The sequence below is a fragment of the Camelina sativa genome, chromosome 1 (assembly GCF_030686135.1).
Source record: "Camelina sativa cultivar CO46 ecotype springtype chromosome 1, ASM3068613v1".
In the NCBI taxonomy this organism is placed as follows: Eukaryota; Viridiplantae; Streptophyta; class Magnoliopsida; order Brassicales; family Brassicaceae; genus Camelina; species Camelina sativa.
Window position 1 is genome coordinate 22,929,709 of NC_141880.1, and position 13,383 is coordinate 22,943,091.

General features: G+C 36.2%; 2 pseudogenes; one reads left to right on the top strand and one right to left on the bottom strand.

Annotated features, from left to right (window-relative positions):
* Nucleotides 1-836: 836 nt before the first annotated feature.
* LOC104710213 (serine carboxypeptidase-like 43) lies at nucleotides 837-2,175 on the bottom strand (annotated as a pseudogene).
* Nucleotides 2,176-8,641: 6,466 nt separating this feature from the next.
* Nucleotides 8,642-11,606, top strand: LOC104710206 (uncharacterized; annotated as a pseudogene).
* Nucleotides 11,607-13,383: the final 1,777 nt, after the last annotated feature.

Consider the following 13,383-nt stretch of genomic DNA (forward strand, 5'->3'; position numbering starts at 1 on the left):
AGAAAATTCATCTGAGCAAACACAATTTACTTATAGCAATCCATAATAAACTTTAAGATTTCAATGGCTGCCTCATTTGCTTATCTAAGAGATTGGTGTTAGCGCAAGTGATTGGTGTTAGGCGATGAAAAAGCAGATCTCTGTCAACACTTTATTTCTGTTTTCCCATGTATACATATATTATATATATACATATCATTATATGTTATGTATCAATTAACTACTAATAGTACTTCTTGCTTTCTTAAAAACATAGGGTTTTTTAGTTTTTTTTTATAATTATTTATTCTCAATAAAGAGGCAAGATTGGAACACCAACAACTAATATGGTGTTTAAACATGTCTTTCAGAATCATATACATATTTCTTCTTAAAACTTATTTTTCCCTTAGTACGTTGAGTTTGTACAGAAAAGTATAAGTAAAAGAATGTTAGACGATTTCTTAATTAACTTTGTCTTTGTCAACCAAACTTCCTCTTATTTAACTCTTTCATCCATTTTATGTTAATAATAAAGTTAGATTATTGAACTTTTACAAAAACTAATAACATGATTTACTTTATGTTATAAAATTACTCCTCAAGTTTTTGTTTCATATAATTTTATTGTATTCTACTTTATGTTATAAATCTAAATATTCTACATATTATCCCGGTGAGATAATGGGACGGATTTGGATCAACATTCATATAATTTTAAATAATTTAATTTGGCAATACAACATGGGTAAATAATTTTGTGTGGTGAGATCTTACTCTTTTTATAAGTAAGACTAACATACATTTAATTAAATATACTGTTAATTATTACAAAACACCAATATGTATATATACTGTTAATAGTTGACATACTCAGTGACGATGCGGGCTTCAATGATAGCATCGGTACAGACTTTGCTCATGTTCTGTGGACTGGCAAAATCACATTGGCTCATGATTCTGAGTCTTACTTCATCAGAAATCATCCCATGCCACCAGAAGAATTCGTATGCAGCTGAAAAGTCCCTGTCAAGCTTCAGAAGTGGATTCCCAATCTGATCAGAAAAAGGAAAACACACAAAGGAATCAGAAGAGAGCCAAAAGAGTTGATGTAACGCCAAGAAGAAGGTTCCTTTTTGCTTACTGCAATGCCTTTGATGTTGAATTTGAACCCACTTGAGCGTGAATTGTAGGTAAGTATCACGTCAGCCAACTGAGGTATGTAATGTCCTGAGAGAGAATGAAGTCAAATCCTGGTCAAGTAACTTCTGAGGAAATTAAATAGCAAACCAGTTAAGCTAAAAGAGTTCCATGATCTTCAGATAATCTCCATTTTCTTAAACCAAGAATCAGAATAACCAAAAACACACCAGCGTAGCTTTCGCCAGTGAGAAAGAGGTTGCGAGACTTCAACTCTGGGAACCTCTTGAACCATCTCAACAAGAACACAAGCATATCATTAGCTGTTCTCAAAAAAAAAAAAAAAACATGTGATCAGCTGGAAAGAACAGTCTTCTAATATAGTTTGAAAAATGCAATTTAGAGCTTTACTAGTAGACTTGTCCCCGGTGTTGTAATCAGAGCTTCTGTTCGAGTATGACCATCCTACTCCCGCTGGTGACTTCACAAATAGCAGATTCGAGGCTACACATTTCACAACAAGAGACGATAGCATGAATTACAGAGTTTCTCTGGTCTCTTTATATATAAAACTGTCAAAACAACAAACCTTTGTTCCAAGACATGGAGTTAATGCGGAGGCCACGACCATCGCCTGTGGGGTAAAATGGACCTAACTCAGTGAAAGCTCCTCCACCAACTGAAGAACAACCTGGACCTGCAATACAAACCTCAAATATGTAATTTTATATGGAAATAGTAAACTAGCATAAACCGATGAAACTACAACAGAAACAGAGAAACGGAACAGAGACCTCCATTAAGCCAAAGGGTTAAGGGCTTAGTGTCGGGTTCTTTTACAGCCTCGACGTAGTAGTAAAACAGACTACGACCATTCTCCGAGTCCACATTGATATATCCTGCGAATTGTCTGAACCCGACCTTCGGTTAACCTGGAAGCCTTACCACCAAATCGTCTTCCGGATAACCTTCGGCAAAACTACAAGTATACCCCAACCACTGCACTGTGACCACTACCACCATCATCATCACCACGAAGGTCTGGCATGTAACCATGATCTGAAACATGTCAAAATAGAGACAAAATAAGTTACAAGTTAAGTTCAATCTCACTGAATCTTATACAAAGACAGTTTAGGAGCACAAGCCACAACATGAAGACAATAGAGGTTGTGTTATAAGTGTTGTTCCAAACTCTTTCGCGCACCTATGACTTGCATAACCTTTTTCTACTCTATGTTTTAATTTTGAGCTTTGGTTTTGAATCAAAATTGACCCGGATGGAGCAATCGACAATACATGAAAATCACAATATCAAATTGAATCAAACTTGAGAGAGAGAGGGGTAGGACCCGTGAGGGAAGAGAGCCAGCGGCAACACCGTTCTGAAGACGGACCTCAGCAGTTTCGGTGACGGAGATGGAAGGGAGATTGAGGTGAGTGGTGAGAAGAAGATTCCGGTGAATGAGGAATCCAGTTCCCGAAGTAAAAGACTTTATTGAATAAAGACACACTTCCTGACCATAGATAGTGTGTGTGTCACACTTCGGGAATATTGACACACTTCCTTATTACAAATATTGACAATGTACTTTCTTAATTTTAAAATCAAAATTCACAAAATAATATTTTTTTAGCTTTGAAGAACCGGGTGAAGAAGAAGAAGGTGTTGGATCATATTGTTTATGGGTGGGGTCGAGTTTTTAATGTTTGTTTGGTTTAAAAAATTAGTTTCATACTCGATTTGCATCGGTTTCTATAAGGTTTGGTTAATAAACCGTTTTAACTGTAAAATTTGGAGAAATAGCAATAGAACTATGGATTCAGGTAGAAATAGGTGGACCACTTAAGTTTGCGGGAAATATAGAACAAGGTCAATATTCTGTGTGGATATGGGTACGATGCGATAGTTTCGAGGGAGAAATATGACGTCCTTCCAATGCATAACAAAAATGTTTGTCAAAGAAGTAAACCTTATAAAAACTATAGATCCTAAAAGATGACCATATTATCAATTCAGTCTGTTTATTTCACTAAAGCATCAAACTCACCAAAGTATTGAACTTGAGATCTCAAACTCCTCAGACCGATTTCGACCCGATCCCTGCAAGCAACACCAAACTTAAAAGGGTCGTATCTGACGAAACAGAGTGCCTGTAAGAGTTAAAGGTTATGTCTGAACATGCCTGAAGGACTTCAAACAAAGCGGGAATTTGTCAAGTGGCATCTGCCAGCACAACACATTGGAGACAATGAAACACATCGAGGATGGAGATGGGGAGCATGGGCGAAAAAGGTGTCAGCCTAAAAATTGTTCGTTGGAAGCTACAAACAAGTGGGTTGGTAAAGTCAACATGATGATGGGGAACTTCTCAAGACCTACTGGATAAAGAGAGGTGTTGTGAAGGACATGAAGCATTGGAGGATTTGCTGGATAAAGAAGAGTATGGTGAAGATTGTTGAAGTCTATATAAGAGAAAGAAACACATCTTATTACGGTTAGCACTTTCAAAGGTAGAAAAGTGTAAGTCTAGAATTAAGCAAAAGAAAAGATATTTATTGAGTGTCTTTGTTGGTGAGTGAATAAACGAGTGAGCATAGCTATTGCTGTGTAGGCAAGGTAGGGTAGATTATGATCGATTCAGTGGCAAACTACATGTTGTGGTACTGCATGAAACTAATCAAACAAGCTTGTAAGATAGTTGTTTGAGGAATTTTTAATAAAGCTTAGTTTACCTATATCTTTGGTGTTCTTGTATTAGTATTCAAGGTTCTAGTTATTTCAGTATCAAATTCTCAACACCAAACCACAAATAGTTTCTTTAATATGAGGTTAAACGAGCTTCCTTAATCTGTCTGTCACTTCTAAACTATTTTTCTTTTACAAAAAAAAAAAATCTTACCTTAGAGTTGAAGACAGAAATGAAGAACAAGTGGGTAAAATATTTGATTGGAGGAGAGCTCTAAGCAGACAAGAATAAAATGACTTTAGTTTAATAATGACTATGTGATTTCCTTATTTTGTTGTTTGTGCTTTTTTTCTTTTCTTATCATTATTGTATAATTTGTATTCTTCAATGTAGGCTCCAAATGCAGAGAGCGTATCAGACTGAGCAGATCAAACGGTTCAAACAGATCAAGCATAACAAAAACGGATCAAACAGATTTGGTTGTTCAAGTGCAGATCAAACGGTTTGATATATTTTAAATATATTATATTTTCTAATTAAAATTATTTATTTTTTTAAATATAATATAATACTAACTACAACAAAATTAGTATGTACATAAGTTATATACAATACATAAACATAAATATCAATAATTACAAAAATTGTATTTTATTTACTTACAGAATTTTATTAAATATCAATAAGTGTAGAAAAGATAAAAGAATATTTTAATATATAGAAAAATAAATTATGTTTAATTTGTGTAAAAAAATACTTTTGATAGAGAAGATGAATGAAAATAATAGAAACTTTGATTGTGTGTTATGTAATTTTTTTATAAAAGTAGAAAGAAAAAAAGCAAAAAAAAAAAAAGAAAATGTGTTTGAATTATTATTTTATTTAAATGGTCTGCATAAAAAAGGGTGAACATCATAAAAAGTTGTATACTAGATCTGCATGTATCTCTCCTGCATTTACCACAAAAGGACAAAAAAATTTCAATTGTGTGCAGTTCATCTGCATTAACTTTTAAAAGTAAAAAATTCTTGATAGGAGGACTGCATTAAAAGGGTGATTTGCTTTTTTTTTTCTGTACTCTCATTCAAACCCGTAATTGTTAGCAAGTGATTTTTTTCTAGAAAAAATAAAATTATTCTTGATCTCTCCTCTCTCAAGGTCTTTGTTCACGGCTCTTTGTACAAGTTCTCTTCATACATCATCAATCAGATGTTTCAGCTTCCCTCCGTTCACTATCCTCTGAATGTGTCCTAGATCCATGTCCCTGAGATTCTTGATGAGGTTGCCACCCTCTTGACTGACGGGAGGATTCGTGCTTGGGATCTGCGCAACAAGAAAGAGATGGGTAACACAATGGCTATGCTTCAAAAGATTTTCCGTCAAAATTGGATGCCGACCATGAACCCCAACTCTATGACCGCTGAACGTTCTACTCTTCTGTTCATGATTCTCAAGGGTCGTCCGTTTAATTTTGGGAAGCTGGTCTTTGATGAGATTTGTGCCTGTGGCTCGGTGATTGCCAATGCTTCCTCCAACTTTCGTCTCATCCTTACCAATCTGATCGGTCAGCTCATGCGTTTTCAGCACGTTGTTCCTGCTCACTCTGGTGATGTCTCCTTTGCTGCGCCTTCCAAGTTCAAGATTGAACCAAAGGAGCTTCAGTCCTCTTAGTCTATACTCACACTGATGTTGGACATCCGCCATCTGCATAACTTCACCAAGCTCATGTTGGAGCGTTTTGCAGGTAAGTCTTATTTCGGGGATTCAACCGACCTGGATAAACCACTTCTGCCTTTGGCTTTGCCTCATACCCGGTCTAACTCAAACAAGTTTGTCTCCACACTCTTACCCTCTCGTTTCATTACCATTAGTTTTTATATGAGTCTGTGCACTCAAGCAGGGGGAGATTATGTTGATATCGTCTACTTTGAGAGGGATGGTGACCCAGAATACGAGGAAGAAGGTGATGAGACTGATAGTGGCTGAAGAAGTGTAGTGTATGCACTTGGGAAGGGGGAGTAGTATAAGTAGGAGTAGGACTTATTGGCTGTGTTTAGTCTAAACTCTCTAACGGATCTATGTATTGAACCTATGGCTAAAGAACCTTTGGATTTGGTTTTTCTCGGTTATGTATTGAACTTAATGCCGCTAAGGTAATTTCTATGGTATTGATATTACTTGAGTTTAGTCTTGTCTCCTTGTTTTGTTTTCTGTACTACTAACTTGTTATAGGAAGCTTGAGGCACACACTCAGATAAAAAGGGGGAGATTGAAGAAACAGAGTGCCCGTAAGAGTTACAAGCTGTGTCTGAACATGCCTGAAGGACTTCAGACGAAGTGGAAAAATTTCAAGAGGCATCTGCCAGCACAACACATTGGAGACAGTGCAACACATCGAGGATGGAGATGGGGAGCATGGGCGAAAAAGGTGTCAGCCTAAAAGGTTTTCGTTGAAAGCTACAAACAAGTGGGTTGGTGTGACAACCCGTCCCGCGGACCGTACTAGCCCACTGCTAGCTGCCCCAACGGACCGTCTGTGGACCCTGCTAGCCCACCGCTAGCCGCCCAAACGGACTCCAAGCTGGCCCTGCAGGGCATCGATCCTAACCCCTCACCGTGGACAGGAACTATTGCAGCTCAATTGGTGACAACTTGTCCTGTGGGAAGGTTGTTAAAGGGTGGGGACCAGGGTTCGAGGAACGCCTAGTGCACCAATAACCTACTGGTGGATTCGGATGAATAGTTCCTGTCCACGGTGAGGGGTTAGGATCGATCAGCAGATCAATTGGTGACAACTTGTCCTGTGGGAAGGTTGTTAAAGGGTGGGGACCAGGGTTCGAGGAACGCCTGGCGCACCAATAACCTACTGTGGATTTGGATGAGTAGTTCCATTTGCCACAATGAGGGGTTAGGATCGATGCCCTGCAGGGCCAGCTTGGAGTTTGTTTGGGCGGCTAGCAGTGGGTTAGCAGGGTTCACAGACGGTCCGTTGGGGCAGCTAGCAGTGGGCTAGTGCGGTCCGCAGGATGGGTTGTCACAGTTGGTAAAGTCAACATGAAGATGGGGAACTTCTCAGGACCTACTGGATAAAGAAAGGTGCTGTGAAGGACATGAAGCATTGGAAGATTTGCTGGATACAGAAGAGTATGATGATGATTGTTGAAATCAATATAAGAGAAAGGAACACATCTTATTAGGGTTAGCACTTTCAAGGGTAGAAAAGTGTAAGTCTAGAATTAAGCAAAAGAAAATATATTGCTTGAGTGTCTTTGTTGGTGAGTGAATAAATAAGTGAGCATAGCTGTTGCTGTGCAGGTAAGGTTGGGTGATTATGATCAATTCAGTGACAAATTACATGTTGTGGTGTTGCATGAAACTGATCAAACAAGCTTGTAAGATAGTTGTTTGAGGAATCTTTAATAAAGCCCAGTTTACTTATATCTTTGGTGTTCTTGTATTAGTATTCAGGTTCTAGTTATTTCAGTATCAAATTCTCAACACCGAACCACAAAATTGTTTTTTTAATCAAAAGTTATGATCTTCCTTATCTATTTGTCACTTTTAAACTATTTTTGTTTTATATAAAAAAAAAACTTACCTTAGAGTTGAAGATAAAAGTGAAGAACAAATGGGTAAAATATTTGATTGGAGGAGACCTCTAACCAGACAAGAATAAAGTGACTTTAGTTTAATAATGACTATGTGCTTTCCTTATTTTGTTATTTGTGCTTTTTTTATTTTCTTATCATTATTGTATAATTTGTATTCTTAAATGTAGGCTCTGAATGTAGAAAGCATATCGGGCAGAGCAGATCAAGCGGTTCAACCAGATCAAGCAGAACAAAAGCGGATCAAACAGATTTGGCTGTTCAAGTATAGATCAAGCGGTTTGATATATTTTAAATATATTATATTTTCTAACTAAAATTATTTAATGTTTTAAATATAATATAATACTAACTACAACAAAATTAGTATGTACATAAGTTATATACAATACATATTTAATATTAATAAGTGTAGAAAAGATAAAAGAACATTTTAATATATAGAAAAATAAATTGCGTTTAATTTGTGTAAAAAAATAATTTTGTTAGAGAAGATGAATGAAAATGATAGAAACTTTGATTGTGTTATATAATTGTTTTTATAAAAGTGGAAAAAAGAAAATTAAATAAAATGTGTTTGAATTATTATTTTATTTTATTGTTCTACATAAAAAAAAATATTATAGAAAAAGCTGTAGACTAGATCTGCATTTACCATAAAAGACAAAAAAATCTCAACTGTGTGCAGTTCATCTGTATTAACTTTTAGGCCTTGAATGGGGTAGCATATAAAAAGCAGTGAACCCGACTATACAGTTCTTCTGTCTTAACCATTCCACTTTTTTTTTTTTAAGTTAATGCAGTTTCTCTGTCTGCAGATTATTATTTTTTTTGTCTCTTAGCTATAAATGCAGGAGAAACACCAATAAATTCGCCCACAACATTTTTATAGATGTCCATCGGCAGATCAGTTGATAACCCCATAGATTCAACACATTTACACTATATATAATACAAATTTCTTCACTCTTACAACAAAAACACAAAACACAAAACATAATACACATTCCTATCAACTCTATTTCCATGCATCTTCTCTCAATCAAAGGTATACTTTTCTTTTATAAATAAACACATTTTTTATTTTTATTTTCTATGATGTACATCTACTTTTTTTTACAGATTTCAAAAGACAATCAAATCTTCTACTCTATCACTTCTTGTTTCCACATTTTTCTGTTGAAATGTATATATTTTTATTTTATAAATAACTTGTAGATCGAAGAAACTTTCAAATGGACTTATAGTCGAGAAAGAATTTTTATTGATTTGTACGATCAATCAATTGCCATGAATGGTTACCGCTGCAAAGATCCTACACCCCTTGGAAGAGAGTTCTTGGTTGAAAAATTCAACAAGGAGTTCAATCTAATTATAAAGTATCGGTTTTTCAAGGAAAAACTTGATCAACTAAAGAGAAAATACAAGAAGTACAAGCAACTTATGCAAAATTCTACGAGAATTATAGTTGATCCTGTAACATATGTTATACCTGCATCTGATTCATGGTGGAAAGATCATGAAGTAAGTATTTAAAATATCTTTCACAACCTAAATAAATTTAGTGACTTTAGTATACATTAAACTTGTATACTAAAATGTTGCAATCTTATTAACAGGTATGTAAGATTTTAAAATCATTTAAACGAAAGCTGCCTGACTTTTGGGATGTGATGCAACGTTGTTTCATCTTACATGATGTACAGTCACAATTGATATGCTCAAATTAAACTCTAGAGCTACTCTCTCAATTAAGAGGTCACTGTAATACTTAGGGGTTGAATTCCACAAGGACTCAAGTCTACACAATAAACTATAGAGTTTTGTAATTAAGCTAAACAAGTTGATCTGAATAAAGAAAATCAATGCAAAATGTTAAATAAAAGCTTGTGAAAATTCAAGGGATTAAAAAGCTAGGTCTAGGGAATTTCTCAGGATATCAAATCAATCAATAAATTAGGATTCAAGCAATTAAGATCGAATCTAGAACTCTAAACTTTTTTGTAAAATAAATCAATTCTCACTGCAAATATTATCTAAAATTAAAACCAGAACATCCAAATCTCTTTGTAAAATTCTAGGTTAAAAATCAGCTTTAAAATCAGGTTTAGATTGTTCACAAAATTACTAAATCAAATCTCTTTGCAAGAAATAATTTTGCTCATCAAAAGGTTTTATGAAGAAAATCAATTATACTCTCATATCAATTTATTTTCTTAGGTTATTAATTCTAGGTGATCAATAAAGAATTAATATAAAGAACAACCTATGATGAATATCTATAAAGAAAATGAATCATAAATAAACAGATCTAATAAATCATAAAATCCCTGTGAAAAACCCTGTGCCTAACAAGCAAACTACTCAGATATATTCAATGAAGAACAAAACATAATTCTGAATAATAAGCAATTGAAATTAAAAGAGAAAACTTATGAATTCTTCTCTCAAAGCATTTCAGATCTCTCTCTCCCAGAAGCTCTCAAAATCTCACAGGTTTGCAGAAAATAAAACTTGCTAGAATAAAATTTAAGGGTTTCTCAAACCTAAGAATACTATATATATGTTCTAAAACACGTCAAAGACTTGTGTTGCAATTATGAAAAACTTTGGATAATTTTTTAAAACTTCCAATTTTGAAGACTTTTGTCGGATTGCCTTGGTGTCGATCGATGCTGCTTTGGTGTCGGTCGACATTGGTCACATGATCAGACTCCAAATTGATTTTCTCGGTTAAATGCTCCAAAACGATCCAAATTGCTCCATTTCGCTCCATCCGTGCCAAAATCCTAGAAAACCTGTAAAGACTCAAAAAAATCCTAGAAAACAAATCATAAGACTCAAAAAGCACACTTATATCATGGTTTAAAACCGTAAAAACCATGATATATTAAGAGTCTCAATACTCTGTGCAACAAAAAAGAGAGGAGATAATGAATGAGGGTATAGATAATGATGAAAGTCAAGTTCTTGAGACACAAGAAAATGAAGAGGTGTATCGCGTTAATATCAACATGAAACACGTCCCTCAAATGAATTCACCCAAGATCATTTAAAACAGAATTCTTCACATGCTCCTCCAATTCATACTCCTGCTTAAAGAGTGGAACATTAAGGTGGACTAAGACGTGGAAGTAGTTCACAAAGAGGGGCATGAAGCTCACGAATCTCTATTGGAAGTGGTTCACGCGGAAGTCATAGAAAACAATCATTTGAGTCAACTCTAACAGATACAATGAATGGTTTCAGAGAGTTTCAGTGCCAAAGTTTACAAAAATTAGGTCCAAATTTTTTTGACCAAGATGATTACGAAGAATTTGATAATGCTGTCAAGATATTTGAATCGTTCGAGCTTTAGAGTGAGACAGATTTTGACACAGAATTTGATAATGCATTTAAAGAAGAAAGATTTTGGCGTAAGTACTTTATTGATCGAGCTGACAGAACCACGAAAGATAAGTTGCGGTTTTTACAAGCTTTAACTGGATATACATGGGACAACAAATTTGTGGGAAAGCGGTTAGTCTCCGGGCAAAATGGTGGAAGTCCGAATCCAAACAACTTTACTTTTGGTAGTCCATCTGGTAGTAATAATTCATGGGGTCAAAATTCTGGTGGCCAGTGGGGTTCGAGTTTTCAATAATTGGGTACACCTCCGAATGGACCACAATGGGGTCCGAGTTTTCAACAATGGGGCGCACCTCAAAATGCACCACAATGGGGTTCTAATTTCAACAATGGAGTACACCACCAAATGCTCCGCAGTGGGGTACACCTCCAAATGCTCCGCAGTGGGGTACACCTCCAAATGATCTGCAGTGGGCTACACCTCCAAATGTTACAGTGGGGTACACCTCCAACTGGTCAGCAATGGAGAACAGAAAAAAATGCGCCTCAATGGACTTCACCACCAAGTACTCAACAATGGGGTTCATCACAAAATGCTCCACAATGTATTCCTCCAACAAATGTGCAGCATGGATTCTCACTAGGAACAGAAGTAGAGACTACCACAAATGCTCAACAAGGAGTTTCACATGAAGTAGAAGTACCCTCTTTTGATAACGGTTTTAGAGGAGTTTCACCAGAATTTGATTTCACGAATTATGCATCAGGAGGGCAAACATCAAGATCATGTAGACGAGGACCAAATTTAAATGATATTGATGTAATTGGAGTCTTGATATAATCACAAGCAAGTAACTCAGCAAAGTGATTCAAGATCTTGATTTTGCGGCACGGTTGTACATACGCTGAGTTTGTTGAAATGGCTGTAGAAGATTATCTGATTGACAAAGAAACAGAGATGGTTCAGTTATCCTATCCCTTAACAGAGATGATGCTTCAGCAATTGCCCCAAGATACCCCTCCTGTCTATGTCACAAATGATAGATCAGTTCAGAACTTGATAGATTTTAGTAGTAGGAATGTTGTTCGCCTTTGTGTCTCTACGCAGTGCATGGATGGACATCCGGTTATGTTAAACAACTCTCGTTTTGTTGACGATGGAGAGCCAACTGTTGAATTTGGTAACGATGTAGATCCAGGTGCCGATGAGTGTGCAGATGAATGTGCAGAAGAATGACATGAAACTGATAATACAGATGAGAAGCCGAAAGATGTTGATGACATGAATTTCGATTACAGTTAGTATGGGAAATTTAAATATGAAGATGACGAAAGAGATGGAGATGACCTGGGAATAGATGCTGCAGAATGGAAACCGTTTGTTGGTGGTATTCATGGACAGTTAAATAATCCTTGGATAGACCAACTGAAAGTAGGTCAATGCTTTGCATGCAAAGCTGACGTCATATCTAAGGTGCGTTTGACCGCGATTATGTTAAAATTCTCTTTCAAAACTAAAAAGTCCACAAAGTCTCTGTTGGTGGCAATATGCTCTGTTCCAGGATGCACATGGAGGGTCGTAGCCACTGTGAAGAATGATCCAAGTACTTTTTGGATCACCAAGTATTTGAATGTGCATATATGTTCTATTGTGGACCGCGTAGCTAACCATAAGAGTTTGATGTTCATATATTTTACCCTGTTTTCCCTTAGCATATTCACATCTTTTGCATGATTTTCCATCACATTTGTCCATTAATGTATAGCTTTAGAACTCTTTATGCATCAGTGTAGGTTTGCATTGCATTTGCATAGTTTCTTGCATGAAAAGGTGATTTTGGATCCTAAGGAGCATGGAAGGAATGCTGAAGAAGATTGAAGATGTCAAGTGAAGGAAAAAAGGGATTTAGAGCTGAAGAATCAAGGTCTAGAAGTCCACTCGACCGCCCACTCGACCAGACACTCGACCGTGTGCGGAGAAGGACTCGATCGGATGGAAGAAGCAGAAGAAGACGGCCACTCGACCGAGCAGGTGGTCGAGCTGACCGAGCTGCCCTCCTATTTTGTCTTTTAGCATTTTTAGGGCTTCCCTTCCTTTTGCTATATAAGCCTTGTACCTGCAGCCACCAAAAAAAAGGGAGACTTTTTAGAGTACAACAATCTAGACCTAGTATTTACCCTTTTGGGATTGTTTTACTTTTTGCATCATCTTGCTTAGATTCTCTAGCCACTTTTGAGAAAAACTAAGAAATCCTTGATACTTGTTGGTTCCACAACTTTCTAAGTACTAAGATTCTGGGTTTATCACTTTGTTCATCATGTTTTGTGATTGTGAGTAGTGGCTTAGGATCTTAAGGATGGATTAGGCTGGGTGAAGGTTATGGGTGTTTGGATTGATCAAGCCTGTATGTTGCATATCTCTTCTGGCTTAGATAAGCTATATGTTATCCTTATACCGAGAGGGTGAGGATAGATCTCAGGCTTCTAAACATCATAATGAAACGAGTTCCTTTCTTGTGTGTGTGTGAAATGGAATGTGAATGAATGATGTGATGATGATGATGAACAATGGTGAAAGCAGGGTGTTTCAATTCCCCTTATGCAATTGTAGTATAAGA